Source organism: Ambystoma mexicanum, chromosome 2p, assembly GCF_040938575.1.
Source record: "Ambystoma mexicanum isolate Mex_15411 chromosome 2p, UKY_AmexF1_1, whole genome shotgun sequence".
In the NCBI taxonomy this organism is placed as follows: Eukaryota; Metazoa; Chordata; class Amphibia; order Caudata; family Ambystomatidae; genus Ambystoma; species Ambystoma mexicanum.
Window position 1 is genome coordinate 1,239,505,872 of NC_090923.1, and position 12,966 is coordinate 1,239,518,837.

Consider the following 12,966-nt stretch of genomic DNA (forward strand, 5'->3'; position numbering starts at 1 on the left):
CCCACATCCCCACCCCCGGCATCCACAACCCATAGCTCTCAACTCACACGCTTTTGGCGGGTGTCACCCGCCTTCTAAACAGCTGGCTCACCCGCCAAGGCTCCTGCATGCCCATTCATTTCAATGGGCCTCTCACCCGCCAAAAATAAAATCGGGTGTTTTCACCCGCCTTTGTGACACAAATGGTTGAGAGCTATGGGCAACCCTTTAGGTGTTCTGAGTCAACGGGTGACGTCAACCACAGTGGCCAACGCCCTGTGCTGTGCGGGTTACATCATAGGAGCGGGTTACATCATAGGAGAGGCGCACGGTGCCCGTAACCACTTCCTGGTAGGCAAATACACTTAAGTATGCATGAGCACGAGAGGCACAATGACTAATTACAGGCAGAGTTCCCTTTCAGCTGCTCGGGGCCCTGCATGCATCAGTAGATTAGCGGGAAGCTAATCAGGTCCATTCAATCGGTAACTCGTTTATGTGGAAGCCCCTGGGAGCCTGGGCCTGCTCAGTTTCATCTGCATGCGGGCGCGGAGCTCCGCCCTCGAATCCATACATCGACGTCGTCACGTAATAATGAGAGATGGCCGGGGAGCTGCACCTCCACGCCTAGTTCCACTACACTCGCAGTGAAGTCTGTCACGTCGTGCAACTTGTTATTTGCTTGTTATGGCGACGCTACACTTCAGTCTCCAAGTGGGCCACCCTCGGATGGACTTAACATTTGCCAGGATATTTGAGAAGATTATTTTTGGTTTTGGTTCATTACCACCCTTGGTGGGGGTGCTGGCAAATCAGGAGCCTCAGAACGCGTTCTGTACTGTATGGGACAAGTCTGCTTTCGGATCTGCCTGGGCAGCCAGCACACCCTTCCTTTCCCTGCTCCCCCTTCACCAGTTATCACCCATGTTTTTCCTAAACGGGTGCTAATGGTGTCTTTTTTTCTTTTGTAAAACAAAAAAAGAAACGTACCCCTCTGCCCAGTCCATTTTCATGTTGATGGTATCAAAGTCATCAACACTGAAAACAGACTCACCTGACAAGTAGTATGAAAGGTGTTTTTAAAGACACCATTAGCATCAGTGTACAGAAACTACACAGGTGTTAATGGCGATATAGCCCTCAGCAGCTGGGCGGTGGGCCATAACCGACAGGGTTGGCCCGCCATCTCAGGGCATATCATTGCAATATAGGGTTGCCACCGTTGTTTGAAGCAAACAACGGAATTAAAGCACCAACCACAATGTTAAAAGTCACAGATTTTAAATGTGTAGTACAATAACAAGGGGAGAGAAATCATCATCCTTGGAGTTTTTTTAACTTATCATATTCGTTTTTTTAAAAGCAATCAGCATCATTCAAAAACGAATTACATGAGGCTGAAATTGACATTTCACTAAATTATATAACATAAATGTTTTGACCACAGAGCAATGAAATGCTGACCTGATTCTGACAACACAGGATCCGGTGACTATCCATCCATCTGCTCATATGTGAACAACATGTGAATTAACGAACCTGGCCCATCTTGCCAGATGAAAAAGTGACACTGATCATTTAAATTCTGAAATTGTTATTAGTTTTAAAAACAGCTGTAAAAGTATTCATTGAAGCTTTATTCTAAGCTTTGAATGCCAGTGACGCCTTGGAATAGCTCAGTGAGTTAAGAACCAGCAGCACAGATCTAGCTGAAGATTTCACGCACATCACTGCAGCAGGCACTTTAATCCACCAAGCAGACATTGCAAAATAGTCACATGGCTAAAAGGTGAGCGTCATTCTCTGACCATTTTATAAAACACACAACAATAACAGAATAGTCTGTTGCAATTTTTAGAGACGAAGACGGCTACACTGGCTTGTGACTGATTTTTTTCACATTCCTCCAATCCTTTTGCAGAAAATGGTCTGTTGTTAAATATCCACATTGCACCTTCATGTTGTTGTACTTGTCAGGGGGATCAGAGCAATATTATAGACATCTCACTCCCTTACAGAACAGTGAAGTTTAAGTTTCCAAATGAAATGCAGATCCACATGTAGCAGGCTTGAAGTTTCATGCGGGCACAGAGGCCATGAATGTCAGTAATATAGCTCAGCGGGTTGAGTGTACGCTATTGCGATCTGTGTTTGATATGCAGGTCGCAGGCAGTGCTGGAAATTGACACATTTTACTTGAGGAACTCCACTCCTCGCTCACCCGTGCTCTCGCCCTTCGCGTGGGGGTGGGGGCGGATTGTCAGTGATGTGGGTGCGACTGAGGGGCGGAGCTAAGCAGCAAATACTGTGTTTGCCCTGAATATAGGATGCTGGCTACTATTCATGAAAACAAAATGCATTTTGGAAACATAAGAATAACCACTCATTTATCAAACATGTCTGTGTTAGAAATGTGCATGCCATCTGATCAAGCAATGCACCCTTGGTATGATGCTCATTTAATCTGTCAGAATAGTCATCTTGACAGTAAAATGTGTGCAAAGCATGAGGCACATAAGTAGCTTTGGACAGCTCCATTGTTTGAGTTTGGGCTGTTGAGCAAAGGATGACTGTCAGAGGCAGTCATTGTGTCAGGAGCTTCGCACGCTGCGACTCACTGAAGTCCCCTGAGCACTGTGTCTTGAGACACAGCGTTCAGGAGATTTGTGGCAGTCAAAGACAGACAGCTTCCACATCTTGGGGCGGGGGGTTTGGGCCTACATGGAACGACGTTCCGGCAAGACAATTTTTGCCAGAGCGCAACTCTGTCTGGTTCTAGCCCAATTTCTTCCCAGGTCGCAGGTTCAAATCCCTGCAACGCCAATTCAACCTTTCATGCTTCTGAGGTCGATAAATGAGTACCAACTTCCATTGGGTGATATTGTATGTAAATATGTTCTATGTAAAGCATTTTGGTGAAAGCGCTATATAAATAACACAGTTCCTAGATAGCAATTAATAAACTGTGAAACAGTGAATAATGATGGTGTAACTCTCACTTGAAGTTGATTAGCTTTATAGATCTGCAGAGAGGGGACTCCATTCCAAGAAAGCCCAAAGCATATAGAAGTGATCCCATATAAAGTGTCTGACACCCCCTCATCAAGCACCTGCTGTTCATTCAATATCAATTTGCATTCTGGGACTCATAGTTTAGCTTTTCTTATATGTTTGTACCACAAATTAAATGCAAATTGGCTTACAAGCAAACACTGACCACTTGTCAGCTTCTTTTCCTCAGTGCATCCATACTTTATATGGTGGTTATGAAGCAGAGAGGTATATTATTTTATGTTAAGTTATGTTATTTGGCATTTATATAGCGCCTTATGTATCATTGGTATGATCTCAAAGCGCTGGTAGGTTGAACGCCCTCGGGAACCGCAGTTCGGTGTGTAGACAGAGAGAGAGAGAGTGGTATGGTGCGTGGGTGCACCGGATATGTGTGCAGCTCGTGTGGTTGTTGCATGATAGCTGCTTCTCAGCGGTAGGTGTGGTGCTGAGGACATCAGTTGGATGTGTTCAGTCTGCAGGGTGGACACCCAGGCTGAGTTCTGGCTCTGTTAGGCCTGAGGAGACGCTTAAGCTAGCTGTAGAGTGCTCAGCTAGCTGTGTTTTAGTGGGATGATGTGGAGTTCGTGGGGTCATGTCATTATGAGAACAGCTAGACCGAATGTGTCATAGTACAGCTGTGTTCTAGTTGAATAATAAACATTGCTTGTTTGTTGCATTATTGAAAACAGGTGTCAAGCATATTGTCTTGCATATCTGTAAATAAAGTGTGCAGTTCTGAAAAAAAGGTGTTTTGCTTTCAAGCAGGCAGCTTTGTAGATTTCTTTAAATATACAGTGGACCATTTCTTTCACAAATGAACCAAATAGCTTGGGAGGCCTGTTGTCTGGGCTTGCCTTTAAAATGCAATAACAGCCCCTACTTTACTGCTTGCATGAAGAGTTGGAGCTTTGCACATGAAAGGGTCCCTTAAGGGGAATTTGCCCCATTACCCATTTTACATTAATTGATGCCTACTGGGCAGCCTTTATCTGACAACCGAGCTGTAAATCACAGCTCCGAGGAACACTGCAGGAAGCCAATTCAGCTCTGGCTAGCACACACCTCAAAACCCCACCTGCTTGCACTGGCTTCTGTGTCTTCAAACAATGAATGCTTTCTCAGGAACAGTGGTCGAAGTGTACGTGTGAGGAACTCGACCATTCACATGGTGGGCGTGTGCTCGCCTGGGCTTTTTGAAATGTTTAATTAAATTAGATGATGGTAGGCCAACCTCAGGAAAATGTGTGAGGCAAATCAACACACATTTTCCTATGCTCAAACAACCACAAACGCATAGACCTGTGTACTGTGGGTGGACAGAGCCTACAGGCACAGTCCACCCTGTCATATTTAGTTGTAATGTGACAGCCATGAGTGCACCATGTCTTGTCCAGGAAGGGGGAGAGCCAACCTCCCGCTCCTGCCATGGCCAGCCTGATTAAAGACTCCATGGATCTGCCCTGCTTTTTTATTGGGCCCTACATCTGGTGGCAGTGATTAACATACAATTAGAGGGTACTTCAAACAGGCGCACATGGGGCCTGGCTGCAGAGGCAAACAAAACAGACAGGAAACCCAACAACCTTTCATTAGTAACTGTGTAAGCCTGAAGCCAGCTCCCGCCCTCAGTATCAATGACAGCGAGAGGTCATGTCTGGGACTGCTGTGTACAGTAAGCCACCCAGCTAGGGGGGACCCTATTCATAAGATATGAGAATGTGGTTGGCAGGAGCCAGAGAGTCTGGTCCCGCTGCAGTTTCAAGCTAGACCTGCTGCTTTAACACATAGAGAAGACCATTAACCAAAGAGACTCTTTGATCAAAAAGAGACAGGAAGATAGGCGGGACTTAGTATCACAAAGGAGTGTGGCCAGAGATCTTTCTGTTAAGAAAAGGCTTCTGCCATATTGGTTCTGGGGCTCCCCCTGGTTCCTGTTTCACCCCTGTACCTTTCCTGTTGCAAAGCACTCTGGTTATGACCTCACACATAAAGGAGATTGTTGGTAGGGACTCCAGGATTGGATCATTAAGCTAGGCTTAGCCTACACCAATCACTGTGGCCCATTTGGCCTTGAAAGAGGACTGAGTCCCTCTTTTGGCAGTTCATCTGAAGACTTCACTTGAAGTCACAACAAAAAACTCAACCTTGGACCCTGGCTGAAGGTACCGTCTGACTTACATCTTCCGCCAGTGAAGGAAGGCCAGGACATATAAAGAGGGAAGCAAGATCCCTCCCCTAAACATCTCCCAGTGAACAGAGGGAGAAACAGAACTCAGAGGACCCTCCAGCTGCTCCAGAACCTGCATCCAGCCAGCTCACATCATGACCTGCTAGACCCTAGAGTAAGATTCCTGGATAGTAAGTGCCAGAATGTCTCAACAACGAAGGACAAGGCCTGTAACACACTCTGCAGCTTTGGGCCATCCGCCTTAAAGGATGACACAAGCCCATTGAAGAAGCTTGGAGAAGTGCCTCAACAAGCATCTACTGCTGTCCACCGTAAAGGACATTTTCGAGCCAGTCGAGTTCCTCGATCTGCAACCAACTGCAACGCTGACCGCTGACAAGCCGCAGTCACTGAAAGAAACCTGAGGTGCCTCGACCAGTGCTCCAGAACCACCAATCAGCACTGAGACAGTGATTCCTGACCCCGAACCACTGTGTAGGCCAGTCTGCAGCCGTCCGTCAAGCTTCGCTCGCCGAACCATTGTGCTGCCTGATACCCGCAGCAACTCCCATCTCCAACTCTGTCACAGAAGCCTGCAAAGCACCCTGAAACAGGCTTGAACCTGTCGAGCACTAAGAACACCTACAGCACAAGGTACATTGTGGTTATGCCCCCCTGGTCCTCCCCGTGAGGCCCCTAGAGACATATTAGGACCCATTGTTTTTTTTGTGCTGAAGCCAAGTAAACGTGAACTGTTGTGGTTATTAATCATACTGACTACCCTCCTGTCATTATCCAGAATGCATTTCCGTTCCTTCTTTGAAACTGTCTGTCCTCTGCATTTATTTATTTATTTATTTATATTCATATAGCGCAAGCAGCCCAAGGTCATTGAGACGCTGTTACTTGCAAAAGACTTAGTTACACAGGTGCAGGCATAGTGGCAGTTGTTGATACATTGTGAATACTACAGAACATCATACTGTTGTTACAGCCATTGCAATTGGTCCTTGTGTTACAACTTATGCATTGGGTCATGTGGTGAGTATTCATGCTAATGTGCGAGGCCTTATGTGAAGAGGATGGTTTTCATAGCTTTGCGGAAGGTGGTGAGGGAGGCCTCACCTCGGATCGTGGGGGGTAGGGCTTCCAGTGAATGAGTGCCAGATAGGGGAAACTGGATCTGCCCGCTCTGGCTTTTTTTACAAGTGGCACAGAGAGCATGTTGGTATACATTGATCTAGTTGGCCCGGTAGTGGAGACGGGGTGGATTATTTTTGAGAGATAGGCAGGCGCAGTGAGGTGAATGCATTTGTGGGTCAGTGTCAGAGCTTTAAAGACAATCCTTTCCTTTATTGAGAGCCAGTGGGCTATTTTCCTGGCCTATGAAATGTGTTCTCTTTTGGCAATGCCTTGGGCTGCCCGGAGAGCATTGTTTTGTATGACTTGTAGTCTCTCTAGGTTTTTATTGGAGGTTCCTAGAAAGAGTACATTGCAGTCGTCTAGCCTAGAGCCGGTGATGGCTCTGGCTATGTTGGTGCAGTTCTCTTTGGAGAGAAAGGGTCTGACTGCATTGATAAGGTTGGCATGATATGCAGCTGCGGAGGCTATTGCATTGACTTGTCTGTCCATGGATAGGCTGGAATCCAGGTAGACTCCAAGAGTTTTGACAGAATCTGAGACAGGAATTTTGATGGTGTAGATGATGAAGTGGCTGAATTGTGAGTCTAGGTTTTTGAGCATGTCGGGGGAACCTACCAGGAGAAGTTCAGTCTTGTCGGAGTTGAAGCAGAGTCCATTGTCTGCCATCCAGGTTTGGATGGTGTTGTAGAGGTTGTTGAGGGTCAGGGAGTCGGTGTCATAGTTACCAGTGAGGGTTAGGAGGATCTGTGTATCGTCGGAGTAGTTGGTGTAGGAGATGCCCATAGCATTGAGTATGAGGAAGAGGGGTCGTGTGAAAATGTTGTAGAGGGTGGGGGAGAGGCAAGAGCCTTGAGGCACCCCACAGAGTATGATGGTTGATGAGGCGGAGGCTAAGTCGGAGAATACTTGCATGGTTCTGTCTTGTAAGAAGGAGGTGATCCATGCTGTGGCCTCTGGGGAAAGTTTGGCAGTGGCGGAAAGGTGGTGGCATAGGACGTCATGATCTATGAGGGTGAAGGGCGCGGATAAGTCAAGGAGTAGGAGAAGTGCTGGTTTACCCGTGTCTCTAGCATTGTCCATCTGGCTTTTCAGGTCAAGAAGGGCGCTTTCAGTCCCGTGTCTGGGGCGTAAACCAGATTGGCGGAGTCCAAGGAGTTTGTTTTCTTCAATGAAGTGTTGAAACTGCAGGTAGGCTGCTTTGTCCAGTATTTTGAGGAGGAACGGGACAGTGATGATAGGTCTATAGTTGTTGGGGGAGGTGGGGCCGAGTGTTGGTTTTTTTAGGAGAGGGCAGACCCAGGCTTCCTTGAGGGAGGTGGGAACTTTCCCTGTGGTAAAGGAGGCATTAACGAAAGCTGTCAGGAAGGGTGCTAGCGCTTCAGTAAAGTCTTTCATAATGGGGGCTGGGCATGTATCCCCTTTGCATGGAGTTGATAGCTGCTTTGATGGCAGCATCATAGGCTGTTGCAAGTGTTTCTGGGTCTGAGGAGAAAGGTGGTCTGAAGGCTGGGCCTTGGAGGAAGGGCAGTAGCCTTTCCTTAGTGATCTGGCGGGAGCTTCTGGCGAGGCAGGGTGGGAGGCGTTAGGGTGGGGGAGTAGTGGGGGCGCTAGTGGTGAGGATGCAGAATGTAATGATGTGGTGGTCAGACCATGGGGTGGGAGTGTTACTGGTGATGATGAGCGGGCAGTTATGTTGTGCGATCCAGTCCAAAGTTCTGCCCTGGGTGTGAGTTGGGCTAAAGGTGGTGTTCTTGTAGCCCAGAGCCTTGAGGGCTGAGTCAAGGGATTTGGCTGCTAGGTCCTGACTATTCAGGAGACCTAGGTTAACATCCCCAAGGAGAATGGCTTTAGACTGTTTTTTGAGGTTGTCCGAGAAGAGGTGAATGAGAGAGGCTTGAAAGTCTCCTGTTGGGCCTGGAGGGCGGTAGACAACTTGCACAGTAATGGTGCAGTGGGGAGAGAGGGTTATTTTGACTTGGAGGTAGTCGCTGTTGTTGTGCAGGGATTTCTCTACCTTTCTGATAGAGAGGCAATCTCTGGCAATAATTGCTACACCTCCACCTTTAGAGGGGCGATCTTGCCTAGTGATAGAGTAGCCAGGGGGTAGGGCAAGGGAGAGTGCAGGGCCAGAGGCCTCATATAACCAGGTTTCTGAGATCACAAGCAAGTCGAGGTCATGGGTGGTTAGGATGTCGTGGATGTCTAGAGCATGAGCATTGATGGACCTGGCGTTAATCATGGTGCATTTCAGATGGGGTTCAGAGGTGTCCGGGGGGGGGGGTCCATGAGGAGAGGGGGTGAGGCGGAGGGCGTGGTTGTGCTGTGGGAGTTGCACACCACAGATTTTACACTGGGGGCTCATTTTCAGTGGTGGTGGGCACGTGTGAAATAGCATTTGGCATAGTAGCATTCAAAATGGTGGTAGAAGAATTGCACATCACAGATTTTACACTTGTGGGTCCATTTACAGTGGTGGTGGACAGCTGTGGAGTCATGATCAATATGGAGGTGGTACACTTGTGGGTGGGGTCAGATACTTCATTAGCCGCTATATTGGCAGTCCTTGTGATGGCTGTGGGCTTGGAAGTTAGGCGGAGGAGTCTGGCCTTGTAGGCAAAGAGGGCGGGTTGCATGGTACGTGAGCATAGCCTGGTATTACGGGTGCACGTGGGGATGGGCTGTGATCTGACAGTGGCTTGCATAGTACGGGCACGTAGTCTAAAGCGCCTTGCGGTAGCGCATCGGTTAGCAAGTAGGTTGCAATGGTTGTGTTTCTTACCTTCCGGATGTGGCATGGGTTTGTGGCAGAAGGTAGATGAGATTGCACATTTTGTTAGTAGTGCATCCTTTTAAATGGGGGCCATTTTGTATGGGCTCGATGGTGCTTCAGCACACGCGTCTTGAGCTTGATAAGAATGTCCTGTGAATTTCGATGCACGTCGGCGAACAGGAGGCAAACGGGGCCTTTCTCCAGGCCTTCCTCTGACGGCTTCCGCCTACCGGCGGTGCTTGCCGGATGAAAGAGTGGCCTGGTTGCTTAGCAACCGTGTCGAGCCTCGTTGTGGGCCCGAGTTGCGCCGGCCATTTTGGGATGGGCCGCGCTTGCAATCGCATCTTGGAACTGCTGTTCCTGAAGAAATCAGCTGTGCTGGCGGTGAAGTGAAGCGGTCGCTTGCTTCGTTTTCCTTCAGCTGCAGGCAGGGATCAGGGATCGATTAGCTGTGGGGCGGGTGGCCTTGATGGTCACCTGGATCTGCTGGCGATGGGAGAGGGGCTCCAGCCCACTCTACCTCATGGGTGCTAGAAGTGACTGAGGCTATGGCTGCAGGAGTCAAACAGGCCTTTCTCCTGGCATTCCCTTAACAGGTGGGCTGTATTTCGTTGTGTTTTAGACTGTCTGTTGTGATATAAATTAAGTAGATATTTTTGCTACAACCTTGACTGAACAGTCCCTTTTATCATTGGGTAATAATTGTATTTTTGCTGTGTATCAAATAACCAACGATCCACGACCTTTCGGAGATAAGCCTGCCGTTCCTTTCACGTTACCAAAATTGGACAAGGAGGTTTATAATTTGCTTGTTATTCCAATCTATTCATATTCCTTCGGGTGTATAACTGATTGATGGTTTAGCAACTGATATTCACCGCATGGACCACTGGTACATCGAAAGTTGATTTGTCACAGTGTGAAAAGAAGCAGTGGAACATGCTGCTGGCCTGCCTCCGCTCCCCACAAACCCCGTCACCAAGCCTCCTCCCACGTGCATGCAAACCCCCAAACAAATACACCTGCTATTTAAGGGAATGTTCAGGGCAGTGCACTGAAGTGCAAGTTTCAACTTCCTCCTATACTTTTATTTTAAAACGAAACCATTCCAGAACGGTTTATTTCTTTTTTTTAAAGTATAGGAACAGTAAAAACTTTTTTTAGAAAATGGAGAAGCACCACTCCTGCCCACTTCATTTCCTGCTCAGGAAACAGATACAATCCAGATGTATTGTCTGTTAGCCGGACAACCAGACAAAGCTCTCGAAATACGGCCAATCCGGACTAAATCCAGGCAAGTTGCGACTTTAGTTTAGTAACAGTTAATGGGTACATTATTTTTTTTATTTGAAATGTTTTATTTGGAGCAAGAATAATACTAGGCATTCAATAACTACAGAGGATATACTAAAATGATATTCTGATACCAGATTTCAACTAATGCAAATACTAGAATGAAAATTCAGGAAGGCCAAGTATATATAAGAACTAGATGCAAAAACAAACAGATTTAAAGTGTGAAACATGGCAAGACATAGAGTCACAAAAATAAATACAGTCAGAAACCGACACCCACAAATGGAGGGGAGGGGGCGGATAAGCAGGTAATTATAACTATTTCTATACATCATCATCAGTTAGGAGTTACATTAGATAGGAACCTATGGAATAGCTGCCACCTCAATTCATGTTTGTGTAAAAGAGAAGGGGAGGAGGCATTACATCTTTCTATCCTATGAATATTACATTTAGAGTTCCAACACATTTTATAATTAAGAAGACCAAGATTTTTCCAGTTCAACGATATAGTGTGGTTTGCAACTAGGATTAGAAGATCAAATAAATAGCAAGCATTACTTTCTAGGCCACCTTGTACCAGTGCACTGCCCAATAAAAGACATTTACAACGAAAGTCTTGTTGTATATTGATGATAATCTTGATTGTGCTCCATACACTTTTCCAATGTGCTTTAACATGTTCACAGTCTACAAACATATTCTTAAAAGATCCCTCAGCATTTAGGCAGCTCCAGCCTCTGTCATTCTGTGCAGCATTGCATTTGAAGAGCTTTATAGAAGTAATGACGGCTCTAAACTGGTTGATGTGGTAACCTTGGATATGTTGTTCCAGGGGGCCAATCTGTTTCACTATACAATAAAGAGCATTCTTGCTGCCATGTGATCTAGGTTCTGAAGAGGTTTCATCAGAAAGAACCTTGTAGAACATGGATGTGCTAACAGTAAAATTATGCATGTGCTGTAGTCTTTCTCTGTTAGGAGTGCAAGATGTGTACACTAATGAATCATAATTGTCCATTACTGCATTAAAATTTGTCGCTTATTGGTGCATATTAGGAACCGGGATAAATAATTTTTCAGCAAATTGATTAATGGTCACAGGAACTCCGTGTAATATACTTAATGCCCCAAGAGAGCTGTGGTTTCCAGAAAAACAAACTTACCATTAACTTGTATTAAAGCATTAAACCAGAGATATTGTGAGATAAATTGAGAGGGTTTTACAATAGAAGGATACACATAAGTTCTGAGGTAGCGGGCAGATAGGATCATACTAGTATCTTTAATTAATCTATTTTTCCCCTTGATGATATAGCATTCAGCAAGAGTCAAAGGGGAAACCATAGCTCTCTCTATGAGCAGCCACATAGGCACACTATTAAAATTTGTGGGGGCAAACTACATCTGCATCTGCTTCAAGACAAAGGCTAAATGGTATATCTTTAAACCTGGGAACCCTACTTCACCATAAGAAAGAGGAGTTTTAAGCTTGCCCATTGATATTCTATGCCGCTTCTTTCCCCATAAGAATTTGACTAAACATGAATCAATGGCTTTTACAGAAAGAAGGAAGGGGGTTTGGTAGCATACAGAGAAGATACAAAATATTGGTGGAGATCATAATTTTATTAGTTTCAATGCAGCCCCACTAGGCTAGATGGAGGGGGACCATGGATGTGTTATTTCTTTAATGCTTGATAACAGGACAGTAATGTTTTGCTTAATGATATCTTTAATGGAAGAAGACTTTCGGACACCACTTCATGCCAAAAGTTTGAATATGATGTCTAGTGCAATGTATGCTAAGAGGTAACATTTCTGATGTATCTGTGTTTAATTTATGACCAGATGTGGGTAAAAATCATGAAATAATAATTAACGAAAATTGTACACTAGTATCTGGGGTTTTCAAGAACTATTAGACATCATCAACACACGCCACTATTTCTACTTGTTTTCCACCAGCCTCAACACCTTGTATATTATTATCTTGTATAATTGCTTCTAAAAAGGGTTCCATTGACAAGGTAAAAAGAAGTGGAGAAAGGGGCTATCCTTGACGTGTAACTCTCAAGAGAGTAAAGTATTAGGACATTTGTCCACTAATAAAAATAGATGTATTATAGTTTGAATATAGCACTTTAATCATGGAGAGAAAAGTGCTGCCAATTCCATGCCATTTGAGAGGCTCAAGCATGCAGTCCCATTCAACCCGGACAAATGCTTTTTCTGCATCTAGGGCTACATCTGCAGAAGGATCTTTGGAATATCTAAGATATCTAAAAATAGCCTCACATTAGAGGAGGAAAGTCTACCTTTGAAATACCCTACATGGTTATTTTTAATTAAGTTGGGTAAAAGAGGGAGTAGTCTATTTGCTAAAATTGTGGTAAAGATTGTACAGTCAGTGTTTATGAGGGAAATTGTTCTATAGTTTTGAGGAAGTTCAGGATCTTTATTAGGCTTGGGTAAAATAATTAACGTGGCTTCTCAGAAAGATCCCTGTGCCTTGTTTGCTGTAATAAAATGAGAAAAGAGTTAATTTAGTTTAGGC